General features: G+C 35.7%; 1 protein-coding gene and 1 long non-coding RNA gene across 8 annotated transcripts in view; both read left to right on the forward strand.

Annotated features, from left to right (window-relative positions):
* The window catches only part of SPOCK3 (SPARC (osteonectin), cwcv and kazal like domains proteoglycan 3), a 185,311-nt gene that overhangs the window by 22,266 nt on the left and 141,594 nt on the right, over positions 1 to 21,451 (forward strand). The gene's annotated exons all lie outside the window — the stretch shown is intronic.
* The window catches only part of LOC119700016, a 40,718-nt gene continuing 29,478 nt past the window's right edge, over positions 10,212 to 21,451 (forward strand). Inside the window, exon 1 of the long non-coding RNA XR_005256632.1 lies at positions 10,212 to 21,080. This is a non-coding gene — a long non-coding RNA (uncharacterized LOC119700016). The remainder of the gene's footprint in view (positions 21,081 to 21,451) is intronic.

Genomic DNA, 21,451 nt, shown 5'->3' on the forward strand with positions numbered 1-21,451 from the left:
GCAAAAAGTAGAAGAAAATTGAACAGACCATAAAACCAATCAGCTAGGAAGAGAAAGTTTGCACTGGTAATACTCCTTTTTACTCTGCTTTGCTGTGAGGTGTTCTCACATTGACCATCAAATGTATTGCCTTCTACATGTGGCAAGTTTGGGCAGCTTGTGCTGGCTTCCCAGAGGAGTCTTTTGGAAGTATTTAAAGAGCGTGTTTTTTCAATATGAGTGAAAACTAAAGCTCTGTGTTTGGAAAGGAGATAAATCGAATATTAGGTCTCCATAGCAATTCAGTAATAGCCAGCATTAATTATTCCCTTGTTTGTTTTGGAGGTTTAAGGCTTCTCAAAAAGAAACACTGCCCCTCAGTTAAGCTTCGTGCCAACTGTGCATTACTGTTGCAGAACCTCTCTGTGTGGATCACAACTACATCTTTGTACAGCTGAGTAAGCCAGAGGCTCTTTTAAAAGGCATTCATCACAAGTTCTTCGTACTTCACTGCGGGATTACCATGTAAATGTTTGGAAGGTTTTCATGCTTCCAGAGTGGAGTACTGGTAATTTTATTTGAGGAGGAAGAGAACTTCTGTTCAACAAGGTTTTTGCAATGGACAGGAAGCCCTCATTATGGAGGATCCTAAATGTACTTCAGAGGAAGTCAGTATTTAGGATTGGATAGTGCAGCACTCACGGTCTTTTCTCTAACTCATGTTAACTCATTAGTTGTGAAAAAAGGTTTGGTGGTCTTATTTCTGCAGTACTTTTTATGGTTCCAGGTAAAAAAACCCTATTATTTGGTACAGCAGCTCTTTTACAACGTACATATGTCATGATCATGACGTCAGGAGAAAATGGAATTGAAAACATGAAAGATGAGCTGCTTTTTTATGTGGCCTTAAACCTAAGTTAAACCAAGATCTTGTTATAACATAAAGTTACTTTTGCAAATAGGGCTTTGAATCTTTCCCGCGTGCCACTGTTAGCTGAAACTGGCACTTCTAAAGTAGTGTCAGTCCCTTTTTTCCATCATGTACTTCGTATGATCTGAGTTTTATTAATATGGTGAAGGAGGAAAAATTTTGAAGCCTAGGAGGTCTGACAGAATAAGTATTTTGTACCTTCACCTGTAATTACTGCCTTTGAAATGAAGCTTGTAAGGACTTGACTGCTCTTTTTTAAACTGTAAAATATGGGAAAGTGTTAAGAATTTGTATTAATTTTAATTAATTAGGGAAATTTAAGAAGCTATTGAAGTGTTCATAACTTCTGGATTGAATGTAACAAATTATAATGGGAAAGAGTAATGGAAATCTTATTTTTCCCTTTCTTCTGTGTTCTAGACAAAGACTTCTAATTTTAATGTGCTTTTAACTCATTCTTGAGTATGGATTCCTGTTTGCTTTTGCAGGATTACTTTTCCTATGGTCTGCTTTTGCTGCCTGTTTCTAGTGCCAAACACTTTTTTGTCTGAAAAGGCAGAGTCTTCTAATCTCAAACTATTGTTAACACTGAACTCTTAAATGTCTCTTGGAAGGCATTAACTTGGAAGCTCTTTATATAGCTGACGTTTAGAAGTTAAGTAAATGGTAATGTACTTTTCCTTAGATTGCCCTCATAATCTAAAGTAAAGCTGATAACATTGTTTCATCTTATCTTTATCTCCTTTCTCTGAAGAATAATCTTTATTTTATATGCTGTAGGTTATTTAGTGGCTATGGATACCCAGTCTTCTCTTGTCTTTCCATTAAATCTTATTGGGATTGACTGTAGCCATCTGTGCTTATTATGGTGTAGTATATATAGCTTTGTAATGCACAAATAGATGGTAGCAGTAACAGAAACAGCATAAGCTATCTTGGCTGTACAATCAGAAGGGAAAGACGCCTAAAGAGGTTTTATAAGGGGTGGCAGAATGTAGAAAACAGTGGATTAAGCACAATTGGAATATTTTTAGACTGATGCCATTAATCCTTTCTATCTCCTCTGTTTCTATTAATTTGTGGTAATTGAAGCATTTGATGTTACTCTCTGCAGAAAAGAGAAATAATAGCTTGCATTAGTACGTTTGCAAGTGTAGGCCATTTTCTGAGTGTGACTCCTTTGACTGAGTTGAAGCAGTCATGTGTCGTTTCTGTGTCATGTCCATGTTGTCATGACTCCTGGTGTGTCCACGTTGTCCCTGCACGCCCTCCCTTCTCTGCAAGATATGCTGAAGGAAAAAAGAAAATCTTTCAGGAGCTGGTACTTTTTCTGGAACCTAGCTTTGGAGCATCTCCCATGTATTCAAGCCTAAGGAAGCTTTTATTCTAACCACAGTATTTCCATCGCTTTTTATCAGTATTGAAAAAGTACTTTAGTAAAATAGCTGTAGTTTAGTTTCATGTTAATGTTTCTAATGTAGACCTTCTTAAGATTTTTGATCTTGACTTTGGAATAGTGTTTTTCCTATTGCTTGTTGGTTTTCTATTATTATCCTGTTTGTCTTGACACATTTTAATGTCTTAGTAGCTATTGAGCATGTATTTTTCTGCATCTTGAAGTCTCGCTATGCTTAATGCTAAAAATTTTGCCTGTTTGCTTTAGAAACAAATACTATGGAGGTGATGCTAGTAAATGCCAGCATAGGGGATTGTATTAAAAGTTTTTGTAATTTTCTTATTTCTTGAAATTTATTTCTGAAAGAGAAAAGTTAGTGGCTTGTTATATCATGGATCAGAGATTCACTGGGCATTCTTACCTAATTTGAACAATCTTTAGTTATTTGTTAGATTTTTTTAATGGTTTTTCACGTCTGCTTTCCCATTTGACACTACTAGATGACAGTAGGGAAAATGATGTAGGAATTAATGATGTACCTAGAAAAGGTGATGCAGTTTAAGGTAGTAACCTTGGACAAGACACAAGGAGAGACAGAATGAAATTATAAGCCATGACAAAGCTTTTCACATTATGATGAAGATGTGATATTACTGCTTTGTTACTATCTTTGCAAGTGGCTGCTTAAACAGAACACAGTAAGAGAATGGGTTTAAAAGATTGAAATCATTCAAACTTCTTGGTACTTTTCTACTTTCAAAAAGTATTATTTTAATATGTTGTTATTAAAGACTATCCAGTGCTTGACATTTTGCTGCAGAAAATTCTTATGAACTAATTTTTTATTTTCTCATGTGATACATAATCATTGACTCAGAAGGAACTGTCAGTTTGCAGCTTGTTCAGTATCTTTCTAAAACTGTTTGAAGTCATCAAACAATTTTATGTAGTGCACTTATGCTGGGGCCTATGTGCAACTGAAAACAAACTCCTTTGACATTTTTGAGCTTGCAATTGATGATGAAACTCATTCCAGTTGTTAAATCTTTGTAGCATAGCAGTGAGAAGTACAGAACTTCCTCCTTGTTATATGCTACTGCATGTGAAAAATGATCTGTGTTCTACCAGCTATTCATTAAAGCAGCAGGAAGTTATTAATATGAAGAGTGTGGGGATCTATATTTAATGATGCATATATGTTTTGAGGATTTAGCAGGGCTTGTGTTGGTGGCTGGAACATCACTTTAGGAGAAAACCCAAGCAGTGATTCTTAGAAGTGAAAACAATATGTTGGTAGGTAAAGGGGCAGTGACAAAAATCCATTGTATAACCTGGCCTTCCAGCCTTTTGCAACAGAGTAAGTTAACCACTTTAGTCAGAAAGTCCGTGTCAAGCTCTGGGAACTCTTTGTATTCATGAAGTTTAGGGCCATAGTAGACCACTGGATTTGACAACGTTTGCCTGTGTATAGTGGCTTATTTACTTATATCCTCACAGATCATATTACACCCAAAAATTCTACTTTGGCAAAAGCATTTCAGGTTTCAGCAATCTTTGTGTTACTGGCACAGATTAAGCTTTGCTCTCTTAAGGCCTGCACTATGAGGGAATTAATTAGCTGCTATATTCCCAGATGATCTGGGCAACAGATTCTTGCTGTTTTGGAGAAGAATAAGGAAGGAACACCATTTAAATTCATATTGGTCTGATCTGGAAGTGTTTCCTTTTTGGCCCAAATACGAAATGACTGAAATAAGTGCTTGATTTTTCTTATGCTAATTTGCTGTTTAAAATGATTTCTGTTCTGCCATCTTCACAGAATTTTCTTGTGCGTGTTGTCAATAAAAGCCAATTGCTTTTATGTGAAAAATCACAGTTAATGCTGGAACGCAAGCCAATTCAAATCTTAAGTAAGATAGAGAAATGGCTTCAGAATTTTCATTAAGATAGTCACCAGGATACATACTTTAATTCTGGTGTTCAAGTCTTTAAGCCTATTAAGAAGTAGGTAGGCGATCTTGTTTCCAACATCCAGGAACAAAAAACATAAATGTGAAGAGCTCCTACTTTAAAAGCCAGCAAAGGGCTGTCGGATTGCTCACTGCATTGCAAATAGTGCACAATATTTCATATGTGAACTGGATTAAAGCACACTAAGTGCATAACTGTTTTCCTAAATCTTCCTCAGTCTAGCATTTCTCTCCTAAACTGTTAAACTGTTCAGTTTTTCATACATGTGCTTATTTTTACAGGTGTATATATTTAACTTTAGTCAGGACTTATTGGCAGGACAAGGTCCTGTTTTGATGAACTCTGGTACTTGGGACATGAGTGGACAAAATTTTTTTTCACTATTAAGAAAAAGACTCAATTACGTTAGAAAAAGAGGCAATTGGTTCCACCTGTAATATCCACTGATATTCATGGGCTCCTCAAAAGAAAATATCCTCTCAAAGCATGCAGGGATATATGCCCAAAACTGCCTTGTAGTTACTGTAAGTAATGTCTTAGCCAATTTAAGTGTAACATGATTATGAATCATGCGATTTCTCTCTGAGATCTGTGGGTGTAGTCTCATAAAGACGGAGAGGGAGGGATATGCAGAAGTAGCATTAGCTATGAAGATTTGTACTGAGTGAATAAGACAGACGAATAAAACCTCAAAACATTTCAATGTTTCTCATAAGTACTGAATGTGGATTAATAAACTGGGTTCTACACAGTGGTAGAATTGTGGTTTGGACAAAAGCTATCATACCCTTCTGTCTTTGCATACTTTTTACATATGCTGAATGTTTACAATTCCTCTCTTTCTTTTTTTCATTCCTGTGTAAAAATGATAACTTCTTAGGGCGTATGAAACTATCACTTTTTTCTGCAAGTTTTCTAGATTGGGATTGTAGCAGAGTGTCTGTAAATAGAATTCTGACATTTTTGAGTAACATAACTCATTGGAAGACAATGATATTTTTCCCTCAGAAGGGTCTAAAGTACTGATATTACAGAGTATTTGATGTCCGGCGCATGGAGAAGTTGAGCTGCTGTGTGGGATGTTTGTTTTTGTTCTGTTTTTTAATAAGTGAATGAGGCCATGTGTGTGGGAGGGCACACACATGCTTATGCTAACTGCTACCTCAGATCAATAAAAATGTAAAGTGATTTTACACTGTCTATCCCTCATGCTGAGGAGCAAAATACCTCAAAGAATATTAGGAGTATTTTATAGGTCCAACCCACCATGTCTGCAGTTTTATCTTGCCATTTGATATCCCATTGATTGCAGCTCATCTTTGGATATATACTAAAGGTGACATGGGTTTAACAATGTTTGTGGTGTGCAAAATGAAATAGTTCTGAATTCATATCTCAGATTTGTGAGTCAGTTATATGCAATAGTTTCAGTTCACTGACTGGAATAACTACATCTTTTTTTACATTCCTATAAATATCACATAAGAACAAGGCAAGTATTGCTACAAACATGTAGAGATTATCAAGAAAATGTTTGTTTGAACTCCAGCTTCTCCAAGAAAGGTGGGAGAAGTTATAAAAATAATACTTAAAGAAAATGTGAGAAATTATTCTGTGAAGCATCGCATTCTGTGATGTTGATTCTAACAGTGCTTATCTCATTGTAAAATGTGAAAGCACCTTACATAGTCAAGGTTTTAAAAAGATCCTTCTTGTCAAACAGGTACTCTTTTAGTTGGAAAGCAAGGGAATCTTGAATTTTTTTACAATTGGACTGTGGCTTTCCAGCCCAGTTTGAGTGTAGTTGGACTATTCAACAGCATGAATGTTAGGAAATCTTTTTCCCTAAAATATTGTAAATTGCTGTCAAACATTATTAATAATGAAGAGTTCATCTGGTTAGTAATATCTGTTTAGTGTTGCTTCTTCTACAGATATCTGTGCTTTTTATTCTAATGCAGATAAATTAGTAATTTGCACTTGCTTAATTACCACATACACAGATCCTACTCTTGCTTTGTTATATCAGAAAGATGGCTTTTTTTTTAATTACTGGAAAAATTACTGGTTGAAGCTAAAATTTCTATAGCTGTAAAATTTTTCACAGTATTATTGTATTTATACAGTTGTATTTATACAACTGAGTTACAATACGTCAATGTGCATCATTCGTTTATACCACAATAAAACAAATTTAAGCTTGAAAAGAAATTATTTTCAGATTTGACAAATTAATTTTTCAGTTGTTTTAACTTAGGTAGTTGTAGCCAAACAGCTTGCTCATTAGACCAAAAAACCTGCTAAGAGTAATCAAGCATAGGGATGAGACAAAAGACATTGTGATGTATTATTTTATGTCTCGTGTTGATCAAGAGAAGTGGTTGATTGAAGGAAAATGAAGGAAAAGAAAGAAAATAATCTTTGTAATGCTGAATTAATTATAATTTCAAAGGGATGTGTAGCCAGCCAACCTTATAATGACTGAATTGTTAAAGGAAGTTGTTGAAATAGTGTATTTTTAAGGAGTTTCTCAGGGAGTGAAACGTTTCTCCTTGAAGATTAAGAATTGCTTTCTTTCCTCTATTTTATCAAATATTCCCTGGATTTCTCTGGGATGATGCTGTATTAGACTGGATCTGAACCTGGTTTGCAGGGAGTCTTGTCTAATCGAGGTCACTGAGGATATGTTCACTGATGTTTGTGAGAGATGGAATTATGCCAGTCTGCTTATTTGAAATCATTATTTGACCATTAAGTCTGCAAAACAGACTTGTGGATATATTTTGCATCTTTGAAAAATGGAAAGTAAGCAAACTTGAACTGGAGAACAAGCTAAGTCATCCATCCAATGAGTCCTTTTCATTAGAAAAAACTCCTCTAGTGGTATTAAGTAGTGTAAATACCAAGATTATTGTGTGGGGTTTTTTTCTTTTATTTTTCTTTTTGCTTTTATAGGCATAAGAGAATTACAAGTTCATTGCAACTTATGGACTACAATGAAAACTTTTTTTTTTTTTTGTTAAGTTACTGTATTTGAATGGGGATTTTATTTTCCTTTTCAAAAGTTATTTTGCTGAATAAGTTGTTATTCTGCAGCTCCTTCCCCCTACCTCCCTTCTTCAGCCATTTGCAAGAAAAAAAAATCTTTCAGTTTCACTGACCTGAATCAAAGTATTTAATTTTGTCTATTTCCTCTTCAAGGATTTCTGTTTGTGTATTTAAAGTCTGTGTCTGATTCATTTGCTGCATCCCTTCATGGCAGTGTAGGTGCCTATGTGCTGCCTTTACATGCCCAGCTCCTGCAGTGAATTGCAGATTGTATGATCACTCTGCTTTCCCCTTTTGCTGAATCACATGTTGCACTGTACAAAACAGTACAGAAAGTCAAGTAAATTGGAGGGTGACAGTTACAAAGTAGAAATAAATAAAGTCAGACAAGCGTTAAAAAAGCTGCAATGTGCATAGCAAGACAATATTTCTGAGGCAAGATTTTCATCCTGTATCAATAAGGCCATTTATATAGATAGTATTGTTAAAAACTAAGGCTGAGTAACCTATTTTGTCAGAGGTATTAAAGCATCTGTTGCATGGCTTAATTCTGTGGGAAATCACTGGGTGGATGGCAAAACAAAGTACTGGGATGGATTTACACAGTAGCTGTTTCTTTCATCTGCTGCTAGAGTAGATTGATCATCTGGCATCGTTAATTCTTAGATGTCCCAAGTAAGGTACAAGTCTGTAGGCGGAACAAGTCAAAACCAGGTTTAGGTGAGATAGACAACTGTGTAATTGTAATTTAATTATTTGAAGTCTGTATTTAATCTCTGTTCATATTATGGTATATCCTGCTTATTTCACTGGTCTTAAGTGAAGTTCTGTTATACCTGTCTCAGATTTATTTTCTTAAGAAGTTACTCAGTCATTTGATGCTTCTAACATTTGTATTTTTTCCTCATCTTTATTCAGAAATCTGCTAGACTGTTTGTTATTTCCCTCCTTGACTAGGCAACACAATGGGTTGTTCATGTTTAAATATTTTCACTAGAATAAAAATATTTTGCCTTTTTCCTTTCATGACGTTCACCAGAAAATTAGAAATGAAGGTAAGATGAAGTGAAAGTCAAAATTTTATTGCTCTTATATCAGCTGTAGGGATTTGCAGCAATTATTTTATCCATGTGGAGATTTCTTTGACACTGGTCACAGTGATAAATGTCCCTTTCAATAGAACCTTTACACCAGGTTCAAGTCCCTGGTCAATCCCATAAACATCTCAAGTGTTAGTGTTGCTTGGAGTCTCCAGACAAGAGCCAATAGTTTTATGCCTTTTCTAGACCAGTTTATGTAGTCATGATATTTTATGAAAATCGTTTTGTCAGGATTTTCTTCTCCTGAGGAGCTGAGGGGCCTCAGCTTCAAGATATAAACAATTATTATCTGCTAGTGTGGAATGCAACAGGTGCTTCCTTGATTGGTCAATGCGAGGTGTTTCTACTTAATGACCAATCAAGGGGGCAGCTGGTTCAGACTCTCTAGGAGTCACAAGCATTTGTTATACATTCCTTTCTATTCCTGTCTCGCCTTCTGATGCATCTTTCTGTTCTTTTAGTATAGTTTTAGTATAGCATTCTTAATATAATATATATCATAATATAATAAACCAACCTTCTAAAAAATAGAGTCAAAATTTCTCTGTCTCTCACTCTTATCCTAGCTACCCTGAAAACCGCAAGTTTATTTTTATGTATTTGGTATGACAGAACTGGAAAAATGGGTGAAGGAAGAATTTCTTTCTTGTTCAACCTGGATGTAAATAATCAAGATCACTACTGTTTTAAACAGTTAAATGCATGAGACTATAAACTCTGAAACTGAAGGTCAACAGCACCAGCCATCCTCGGGGGCTGGAATTAGTGAGCATGTAAACTGCCCACCCTCCCTGAACCTAGATGAGTGGAAAGCTGGGCAGTACAGTTGCATTGTATCAGGAATAGAACATCTTACCTAAAAAAACTCAAGTATCAATTCAGAATTCCAGATCTTATCACTTAGGTTGTGAATTTGAAAATTTTTCTCTCATTCTATTTTTGTCCTTTCTGACAAGTATATTGTATAAGTCTGGAAGTCTTCTTGCTTTCCTCCTGCAACTTCAAGTTTCTTAAAAAAGGATTTGAGTGAATGGTGTGCTTGCTGAAGTTAAATATCTATAACAAGAATCTGTTTAATTTGTGAGTGTATTGTGTGAAATTTGTCTGTGACTCTTAGATAATGCCTTCTTGCTTTTCAAAATACAGGTGCTTTCATATTTTTGTCATTTGGTGGGCGGTTTTTTGGTTTTATTATTCATTTAGAAGGAATTATATTCCTAATTTTTATTATAAACCAGGGTGTGGAGTCTCACCCCTGGATTGGGGTGACCCCAAAAGATGGAAAAGTCTCTCCTCCAACCCGTGCCTTCAAAGAAAGACTCAGTAGTCTCCTGTTGTCCGGTCTCAAGGTTGTTTATTGTTGGTTATCTAAAAGATTCTTTTCCTGAACTGCTGTGGCCCGTTCAGCAGGTCAGACAAAGGCACACTGCCCTCCCAGGGGGCTGGTGCCATCTTTTATATCATAAATTACGTGTTACATGTTTATACTTTTTCCCCAATGCCTACTATCTATATTGAATGGTGACTTTCTACTCTAAAGCAATCTGTGAGTGCCAACATCACCAAAAACATGAGGCTAGGAAGGAGAAAGAAAGAGGACAGGGCACACCCAAATCCCTCCATCTTAGAACCCCTTACCCCCATGTACAAAACTTGGACCCCTGCGTACAAGGCTTAAAACCCCCCTGTACAGCACTCAAAAATCCTTCCTTTCACTTCGTGACTACTTCTACTACAATACCTACACTTGTGTGTGTGGCTTGTAGTTCTTCATACAGAGTTGGTAATTTGCTCCATGGGCTAAGATCAAAACCCCACGTGTGTCTTTGGCTGCATGCCAGGGTCTCAGAGCCCCCTGCCGGCGGCTCTGGCCATCCAGGGCACCCAGAGGAGAGTCCTGGGTTCCCACATCAGGGCAGTTTGGTACAGAAAATGTCCTGTAAAAAGTGTAGATTGTTCACTGGGACAAAGGTTTAAGAAGTAATCGAGTTATAGGGGATTAAAAAGAGGTTAAGGGCTTTACTTCAATAGTGTAGAATTAGTTAAGGACTTGATACTGTTTTTTAGCTGTGTATTACTGTTCTGAATGATTTTTGGCTTGAGTTGTTAGGAACAGGTATTTGTAATGACTGGCTGCCAAGTAGATTTGTAGGACAGGGAAGAATCCTGAAATCTTTAAACAGTATGTATTAGCTTTCTGAGAAGAGTTTGTGTTAAAAAATAAAACAAATATGAAATAATTATTCCACATTGTCCTTTGATTTACTATTTCTCACCTAGTTCATTGTCATTGCTCAGTTTATGTTGTTTTCTCTCTATTTACTTTCTTCCACACAGCAATTAAATCAGCATTCTTGGGAAAAAGCTTAAGAGCAATTTAAAGGGTTTCTAAAGAAAAATTGCTGGTTTATAATCACATGAGTATTGTTTCATGATTTCTTCTGAGAATGGAACAGCACAATTTGTGAGCAAATATTCAGCCAAAGGCATTTAAGTACCCAGAGTTCTTACCCTATGGATGTCTAGTTACCCCCTATAGGCAGCCCACTATCTGTGTTTGTTTGGAGAAGTGGAATTTATGTGATTCTTTTACTAGATTAGATTCCAAGTTAATTTCTAGGAGTCTGTACTTTACTACACTAAAAATAGCTTGCTTATTTCCTTAAATCACTTAGTAACCTGATGAAAATAAGACTGAGTGCCAAGTCTTAATTTTCACAGCAACCATTAATGTTTGAACAGGTTAAGTGCATCCTGAAATATCAGTGATGAAATGGTCAGGTATTACGATTTGTTAATATAGCATTGTAAAGGTTATATAATTTTCAAGTCCAGTACCATTGACCAATACTGGGATAAGTTGGTATCAGTCTTAGAGGGGATCTGACGCTGGATTTCTCAGTTGAACTGAAGTAACTGCAGTCATCAGTTAGTTAATCAGCACTGGGACTGATTTCTGCATACTGAATTTGAATGTCTCACATCTTGAGTGCTCTGTGTTCTGTCCAGAGGTCTGTGGCTAATGTAAGCCTGTGAACGAGCTTCCTGTGAAATCACTTGTTGTGATTCCATTAAATAAGATTATTAATTTGTTTTGAGATTGTTGCTATCTGGCCAGTTTCTCTTTTTGCTGTTCATTCCAAAAGTGGAGGGTTGTTTTTTAATAGATGAAATGTTTGCTTTTGGCATGGGTAATGCTTTACTGGTGGGTTTGATATGACAGTATTACTTGGACTTTTCTGAGAAAGTTAAGCTCTGCTATTTTGGAAAGATTAATTGTAGCACCATTTACTTTGACAGCCTAATTCACATTTCATACACACAAAAAAAGGAAATATGATAAACTGTCGAACTACTGTAGTGTCTAAAATGATTTTTTTTAAAGAAAACGGTAAAACCACTGGATTTTTTGACCACTGAAACTTGCAGCCTTCTTTTAAATTAAGTATCTCATTACTGATGCAGTATAAGTACCCAAAGCATAGAATTTGTGGAGGGATCTGCTGTGCAGGAGCAAATAATGTTAGTGCCAGTAAATATCAGATCAGGTGTGTAAAAACATGTAGATTAATTTCTAGATTGTTATTTGCAGGTATAACTAGCATGAGAAAACTGTTATTTTCAATTTTTTAAAATTTATTCAGGAGGTATATACATCAAAAAACCCAAAATCTTTTCAGTAGTTAACATAGTTTATCATATTTGGACATGTTTCAAAATTTTAAGTTAAACAGAAAAGTTAGAAATAAGATTGTGTTAGAATTTAAGAAGGTACTCAGTTTCTGCAGCTTCAGCTATGTATCCCATCTTTTTAGTGTACTCTCCTGTGCCTAAAAATTCTGTATTTCCTTATATCTAGACACAAGCCACTCACCCCTTCCTGTGATACAGTTCTTTTAAAGTTAAAAGTTTCTGTAACACACAAATCAACAGTTTATTTCGAACACTGGCTTACAGTACATGAATTGTAGGAACTTGCCTTGTTTGGAAACTTACTTGTTCTTCTGCAGATGTGTTTTCTTTGTAGGTCTTTCACAATAACTTGCTGAAGAATAAGCAATAACTAATCAAGAGCAGCAGAAATCAAGAGCATGACCTCATTTTTTTTATATCTTAGGGGAGCACTTAGTGTATGAAATGTAATTTGAATATCATGAACTGTGGGCCAGGTGTCTTTTAGCAGCCAACTCCTGTAGTTTATGTGCTTGCATTCAGCTAGAGCTGCTACTCTGAAAACACTATTCTGAAATAGATTTGTGTGTTTTTTGAGTATCTTGGGAAAGTTTTGTGTTGCTAAGAAATTGTTTCAGGTTCTGTAGGGCTATTGATGAATTCAACAGAAGATGAAAGTGGCTTTAAAATTGAACACGTGTAGAAAGCACTCAGTTTCTAGATAAAAAGTAGCCTTGTCCAGTGGGATTTCTGTATTGTTTTCTTATAAAATGTGGACTTTTTGATGTAAAATTAATTATTTTCAGCAAATCTGATGATTTTCGCTGGAATGTTTGAAACTGTAAGCAGTCAGTTTGTCTTCATTAAGACTTTTTTGTAGGAAGTGAAGTTAGAGAAATGTGGTATGGAAAGTTTGTTGGATGCTCATGGACTTGTAGTATTAACTGTTACACAGCACTATCTGTGAGAAAAAAAAAAAATCACCAGAAGTACTGTTTATATGTGAAAGGTTCTCATGGGTTGTAGTGAATTCAAGGTAGAACTCTGACCTAAGAACAAAAATGGTGTACTCTATCAGGTTATTGAAAAAAAACCCCTCTGAATACCAGATGGAATGTATTGCTCTGTGTGAGTGCTGTTAGGCACTTCCAGTTCTCACAGTTGTTTCACAATGCTGTAGTTTATTTGTGTGCAGTGTGTTTTTTGGTGGTTTCTGTCAGTAGCTTGCTGCCCCACATCACTGATTTGGAGCAAAAGTGTGATACTGCAGCGTGGTTTGACAATAGGCATCGTATTTCTTGATGGATTGTGTTGACATGTAGAGATGTTTATGATTCTTGGCTTGTATTTTTAAAATGCCCAAATGAACCCAAATGACTAAGCAACCAATAAAGCAGCAACTTGATGCATGTAATTAAGTTTTCTTGTTATTAAGTTAGCATTTGGATTTGGTTGCTTGGTGAATAATTCTTTAGCATACCTAGGCTATTTAAAGGGACAAAATAAATATGCTTAATGTTTTCTTTCTGGTTTTAAGACGTAATTTCATATGCTTTACATCGTCACATATTTTACTGTTAGTTTTTATTGGTCTGCTACAATGTTTTTCATATCTTTGTGTCTTATGTTTACTTTCATGTTGCTTTATTAGGTAACTAATGGAACAAAAGAAGTTGAGTGCTTCTCTAGGGGAAACAGGAAAATAAAATGTTGATATATATACAACAAGCACTAGAAGGATATTCTCACTGATGTAAAAATTATAGCAACACTATGGTAATTTCTTCATAACTGGATTTTTAAAGCCAATGTTAGGTTTTTTAGATTTATTTAGGCGCAAAACAGCGGGGCAAATATGTGGCTGTTTGCAGAAGTAGCAGGTTTTTTATTTTTTAGTGTGTGCATAAATATACACATGGTGGATTTTTTTGGTATAAAATTCCTTTGACTGGTAACTGTATGTCTGAGACACTGATATTCTCTTTTTTTTGGCTCGCAAGAAAAAAAAAAGATGAGTCTGGATGGTCATTTTTGCATCTTCTGTAATTCTAATTACAGAGCTAAACTTGAGGAAAGGCTGGTGTAGGTTCTTTTTATTGTATACATTGCCACGTATGATGTGGCATAAATTAAGCTTATAGGAAAATTAAAAGCTTTTTTATTTGTTCGGTTTTGTTGGGTTTTTTTCTTTCTCTTGCAGTCAAAAATTAAAAGTTTGTGTTGTTTTGCTTTAAAAGGACTCTTGAAAAGATACTGACTTCTTCAGTTTGTCATGTGTATAAGTAAAGCTCTTGTCTCATGTAGAAATATTTCATTTAAGTTGTGGATACCAGGAAGAGTTAAATCAGTTTGTGGTAAATCAACAGCATATTATCCTTGCTGTATCAATTATAGTGAGGAAAGAGAGAACCTTGGGAGAACTTTTCTCTCCAAATGTAAATGGAAGATCTTACTAAAACTCTATTCTTTACTTACAAAAAGTATTTGTCATCAGGGCATCTGTCACTCCTAGGGGTATTAGTTTCTAGTAAGCACATTGTCTATCAGTGATGGAAATACATCTTCGAGTTTCATGTTGAAGAGTTACAGAAACAGGTAATATTTTTCTGAAGTAAGAGTAATCTTTTAAATTGAGTCCTGATTACAAAATTCCTATCAACAACTGATACGTGTATATGATGATTAATGTAAAATAAGTAGGTATAGAGAGCAAATGTTTCAGCTCTTCCTTCTGGTATCTCCCTGTGGAGAGACTAAAAGTACATCTAGGTGGCAAAATGCTCTCAAGAGATGCGTGTAACGAGTGAGGCTATGGAGGTAATAATAATAATAATAATATAGAAATATCAGAGCTCTAGTAATGCAGAGCAGTAAATAAGCAAGTTTATCTTATTTCTGAGCAATGCCTAAAAAAGCAATGTATGCTCACTCTTTCAGTGATTTTGGTATTTGAATTTGGTGTGCAGAGGTGATTTGAATGGATCTGTGTGGTACTTTGAACAAAATATGTAGTTTTACATATTTTATGTAAATATGCACCTTTTTTTGGTGTAAAAGTGCTAAAGTGCCTTTGTATAAAGTAGCGTAATATAAACCTTATTTTTACTCCCTCCAAGTGCAAACTGAATGCAGAACAGTTAGCCAGCTTGCTTGTAGGCAGGAGTTAGTCCATTGAGCTTATTTTTGAACAACAGCCACCAAAGAATTGTATGTATTGTGGTAGCAGGATATGCATTATTGTTGCTTTCCGAAACCAAAAAAGGTTCAGTGGCAATGTTGTACAAGTGGATTGTTGGTGTGCAATTATTTGGAGGCAACTGAAAATCACTGCTATTATTAAAAAAGTTCCAAATATATTTAGCTTATTCATTGTTAACCCTGAAACTTGAAAAAATATTTCAGTTGTTGGTGTCCCAATTTTTTCCCTTGCTAACTAAATTTTAATTCAAATGAAAAAGAAGTGTTTTAAAGAACGTATTTGACACATTTCAGACTTTTTTTCTTTCAGTAATGCTTCCAAACTCTCCAAAGGCTTATAAGTATCAGACAAAAATCCCAGGCAGATCAGGGGCTCTTTTTACTAATGCTATTCATAAAGCAGCTATGCTGCTACAGAAATTTTGATACTTCAGCTGGGACTTAATTCCGGACTCCTCAAAGGGTAGAAGTATTTTTTGATTTTCAGAGTACATGTTTTCTTTGACTCTTTTTATTCTAGCAACTGAAGGAGGTATGAGAGGAGGAAAGATTCCTTAATTTGTGGGGGAAATTTAATTAGGCATTTTTTGGCCATGATTAACCTCACTTCTGAGGTAAAGAATGAAGAGCAAAGAGAAGGATTAAATTGAGAGGGGAAAATAAGTGCACACCCTGAAAACATTAAAATAGAAGTGATAGTTTTTCCTTGTCTGTTTCTGACAGTGATTGGAGAGAGGAGAAAACTTCAAACTGAGTGAAAGCATTGTTTGGGATGTTCATATCCTCTGCTACTTATGTGTATAATATTTAAGTAATTTGCCTGTTGAGCATCAAATTGGAGCAGCCTCTTCCTGTTGATGTGTTTCTTCAAGGTTCTCAAAGATAAAGCAGTGTAAGGGAAATTGGCATGTGTTCAAATACTATTAGAGGTGTAATTTAATTTGCCTAAGGCTATTGCATCTCCCCTTTTCCTGTAAAGATAGATGAGGAGCTCGACCCCAAAGTATCAAAATGAAAGATCACAGTTAGGAAAAAAGCACATGATTAAGATTGGATATTGTTATCACTGTACCATGACACTTTATTATTATAAGAGTATTTAAGACAAGCTTAACACTCCTCATATGTGTACATAATAGTCCTGATATAATTTCTGTTAAAATAGGAGGTATTAGTTAATATTACAGTAGCCTTTCTACTTTGTTAACTGTGTACCTGTACATTAGACTCTGTTTTCCATTTTTCATGGTGAACTATCTGGAAATGTAGGAATTAGCAAGACATTTTTAAGGCTTTTAAGCCTTTTAGCATTGATTATTGTGACAGTTGGAGAGAGGGAAATTTTACTAAAGTTTTTCTCCTGAAAGGTCATCCCTTTTCCACGTAATTTGAGCTGTAATTAATAGGAAGAGTTGTTTAAAATGGATACTATACTTGTTTGAAAGGGCAAATCTGCTCTGAGTAAAAATTCTGCTTCCCAAATACTTGAGTTTCTTTCTCAGGAGGTGTTTCTTCACTTTTTCTCCTTGTAGGCGCCTTTTAAAACTATACCTAAATTTCTTTCTCCCTCCATCCAAATCCCTAAGAATACAGTCCAGGCAGGAGTAAATTGCCAGCATTATCATCAGAGGAATGAAAAGACTTAAAGCTCTAGATGATGATGTTATTTTTGCTGACTGGCCATTACCATCTCCACCTTAAATCAGATCATGTGATGTGTGCAAGGTCTGTGCTCTGTTCCTGTACATCTCTAACCCCAGTATCTTGGTCTGAAAGTGTGCACGTAAGTACAGCTGCAAATAGTAAATACTTGACTTACTTTTGCTATACCAAGATATGACTATTTGAATAATATTTCTGTCTTTCCTGCTCTTGAATTTCTTTCCTGTTTGCTTCTCCATTTCTTTCATGCTGATTTTTTTTTTGTCATTTACACGATCACACGTGGCAATGATCAGTTGGCAGATAATTGTTGTGTCAAATTTTCCAGTGCTGAATAATTCTTGGTAGGATTGCTCTATATAATTTCCACTGTAGATAACTATTACTCTATTACTCTACAATAATTTCTTGTCTTCATAGCTATGAATTTGGTCTTCACGGAGGAATTTTGCTTTAATCTGAAGTCAATTACCTGAAAGCTTCATGCATTTCTTTGTGCTAGGGTGAAAGAAAGAGTCCTGTGATAAGGCAGGAGAAGATTTTAATTTTTCTTTCAGAAAAGTTATGGTAGAAGAAATAGAAGTGAAGGAAAAAAGCTATCCTTTTCTATAGCCCATCATGACTTCTATCATTATTTGTATCCTTGCCATTGGGATACAAATCCTTAAAAGCTGAGAAAAAGGAAAGAACCAGTTAAAGAGAAGTTTTGATAACAAGAATGCTGCTTTTCAAGGATATCAGGATATTGTGCAGTTCCTCATGGATTGATACATATATCACCCTAATAGTGGAAAAATTTTGAGAAATCTTCTTTGTATAATTTACATATCTTTATGTGTTAATTTTTCCATTAAAATTATTACTGGGCAAGAAATAAAATTAGGAAAAAATTAGAAATAAAATTATGGCTTTTGTTGACCTAAGAAGACTATTCAGTGCTGGGACACTTACCTTGGTTCCTTAAGCAAACAGGAATTTTTTTCCTCTTATTTTCGTTACCTGATTTCTATCTTTACATTTCAGCTATTTCTGTTTTTCAAGTCTTGTAAATTATGAATATTATTTTCCCCAGCACCTGAGGCTAGACATTAATTTTTGTTTCCTTAGGAATAGAATGTAAATTAGATATTACTATGTTACAAGTGGAGATAATGAATTGTTTTGCCTAGAAAAATACCAACATTGAAGATTTTTCAACATTTTTTTCAGAGAAAAAACCCCAGATGTAAAGGAACTATTTTTGCTAGCTTGCAGAAAGCCAGTTCTGATGGAGGTTGAATCAACTGTGATAGTAATTTATTGTTTCTTTTTGTGTGGAGTTGCTTAATATTCCAGCCTAAAACTGCTACCTTGAGTTAAAATACCACAGCACTGCAACTGGAAGGGAAAAAAAGGTGCCAATAAAAAGCATTTTCCCTCTCCCATTCCTTCGTAAATAGCCATGTTTGGAAAAGTAGTGTTGTATTTTTGGGTAAATTTTGCAAAACAAGGAAAACTTGTACATTGTGCAGGTAAAGCACTGCTGGTTTGTGTGTTGGATGATAATCAGGGTTTCCCTGCTTGGCCAAAGAACTACTGAGTAGTGAAATGGTTATTAAGAAGGTGAAGCTGGGACTCAGCTTGCCTAACTGCAGTAATGTAGAAGCTTAGCATAAGCATGTGCTCTGCAGACTTACTTTATATGGTAAGTGGAGACAGATGTCTGCCTTAAACAGTTTTTTTATTGTGATTTTCTATGTGACATATCATCCTTTCAAAGGGTCACCTTTTTCTGTCAGGAAGGCTGGTTGTCCTAGATGCTTTGTACAGATGGAACAGCTGATTTTGAAACCATAAAATTAGGTACAAATAGTCTCCAATTTCCATTGTTTTGTACAAGTTGATGGAAAGACAGTTCTTTGTTATTCTGTAAATTCATCATGTGAAGAATAAAGTATTGTACCTGCATATGTGTTCATTATTTTATTTTTACAGTGCAGCATTATACTGCTAAAAGAAGCTGGAAACTTTTAACCCTGACATATACAGCTATTATGTAGTTACTAAAAATTAAATAATTTTGTTTCAACATTCTTCTACTTCCAGTCATGTTTGAGGTTATTTCTAAAGAATAAAATAGAGTTATCACCTACAGGAACTTTCCTGGATTTTTATTTTTCTATCTTCTGGTGTTCGTTGGTGAATTGATATACTTTATAAACAGTATCTTTTAATGACTACAGCTATGTTAGAGAAGATAGATTATATTCTTTTAATCAACTGTTTCTCATTTCTTTTCATAAAAGTGTCCGATCTTCAGAATAGCTTGTTTAAACGTGAAATACTGCAGTGTGTTTATATGTGGTGGAGCACTGATAAAGGGCATGACCTGAAATTCTTGGCAATATTTGGAGTACTTAAGTGTGCTGTGGGTTGCTCCTTGAAGACCATGCTGATTAATGCACTCTGGATGTGGATGTCTCAGAGCACTCTTTCCCTTGCCCCATGTGCACTGGTACAGTGCTTTTTCTGAAGGAGGCATAGGCGTGTATATTGTCATAAAATCAGTTTTTGCAGTAGTGCTGCAGTCTGCAGAGTGGGTGTTGGTTTCTCCAGGGAGCTACAGCAAGAACATACTTAGGTGTGCTGTAGTTTGTTAAGGAAGTGTAGCTTTGTATCTGAATTGCTCTTCTGTCACTCAACTAACCACATCCATTTATATTCCGTAGTTTCAGGGAGAACCTTCAAAAGCTGCTGATCAGAGTATTGAATTGAAGGATAGGTAGTAAAATCCTCAAGAGGAAATGAAAACAGATAAGGCCAGAGTTTAAAAAAACCCTTTACTTCATAAGTTTATGTGAAAAGAAGACAAATACGAGGTGAAAATATACAGATACATCCATGCATAGGAAAGCCAGAAAGGAGAAAAATCTGAAAACAAGAAATAAGCAAAACACTTTCTGTGTATTAGCTGCCATATCCAGTAATCTAGGGATGCATTATATAGTATTTATGAAGTAAGTACTGTATATACAAAAAAAATATTGTAAACCTGTAGGCTTTGCACTAGAACTGTTTGTTTTTGAGTTAAAAAAAAGAGAATTCCACAGTGTGTTAAGCTACCTATGCAGAGATAAAAGCTTGAGACTTTAGCCCAGAATGCCCCAAACATTGAAAAAAGTAGATGTCGTGACTCTTTCACCATGTTTTCTGATATGAAGCAGCTTTCACTGCAGATATTTTTTTCTTGTCCTACATAGCCTTAGCCTGAGAGGCAGTGAGAGTTCAAAGTATGAGTTTTCTGAATGTAGAGTGTTAAATAAGGGACTTTGTTTTTGAAAGGGGGATGGGAGTGAAGGCAGAGGCATCAGGCCAAGGGCAAGGGTGGTTTTTGGTGGCTTATTTACACCTGAAACATCCTAACTAAAAAACATTCTTTCTCCTTTAGCCATGGTAGAAGAGAGGTGTGTGAGTAGCTCTTCTAGCAAACATTCAGTGATTTGAATTTATTTTTCTAGCTAGTCAAAAAGTCTTTTATTGTGGACTATAAGAATGCTTGTCTTTAGCTTATAAAATTAAAGTCATTTTGGGCAACAGGATATACTCAGGAAGCTATTCTGGAAAGAAGAATCCTAAGTAGACTGCATTATAGTAAAATGTAAAATAATTTTAAAAAGTAATTTGAGTGCATTAAATGGAAGCTTTGCTTAATGGAGTAAAGTGAGCAAAGAAATTTGGAACAGCTGGGAGTATGTGCTGTTTTAAATACACAGCTTTTATACATGCATGTGAATTAAAATTGATGCTCTGTATTGCTCAGAGAAATTAAGATGTTAGTATGATCATCAGTGATTTTGTGTTTAAAAGCAAAGGATAATTGGTACTATACACTGCAGGAAAATCTAAACGCTTGCTTTTTATTTCTTTAGTTTTCTTTCAGATGAATGTAGGTATGGAAAGGTATGTTTGGTCAGAGGCTTGCTAAACTGACAAAGAGAGCTTTTGAACTAAAGTTGCTGGGAAGGGGGAACTGCAATACATCTTAACACTTCACTGCCAGAGCTAGAGGAGAAGCCAGAGGCTGGAGAGGGTGTGCAGAGCAACAGGAGAGGACCTCAAGGGTGGCATAAAGGAATTCCAATAAGTAAGTCAACTTCATAAGGGCCCAGCTTAAATGCCTCTATGCTAGTGCATGTAGCATAGAATTAAACAAGGAGTTAAGTGTGTGCATACCTGCAGGGAGGTGATCTTCTTGGCATGACAGAGATGGTTTTTGTTAGCTCCTGTGACTGGATTGTTGGAATGGAAAGATGCAGGCTTTAGGATGACAGGCAGGGGAGATGGGGAAGGAGTGTCCTTTCTGTGTCCATGACCATCTGGAGTGCATGGAGCTCCACTTGGGGGCAGATGAGGAGTTGACTGAGAGTGATGGGTCAGGATTAAAGGGAGGGCAGGGACAGGTGACATTGTAGTTGGGGGGCTGCTACAGGGCTCCTGACCAGGAAGACCAAGGGG

This window comes from Motacilla alba, chromosome 4 (assembly GCF_015832195.1).
Source record: "Motacilla alba alba isolate MOTALB_02 chromosome 4, Motacilla_alba_V1.0_pri, whole genome shotgun sequence".
Taxonomy (NCBI): Eukaryota; Metazoa; Chordata; class Aves; order Passeriformes; family Motacillidae; genus Motacilla; species Motacilla alba.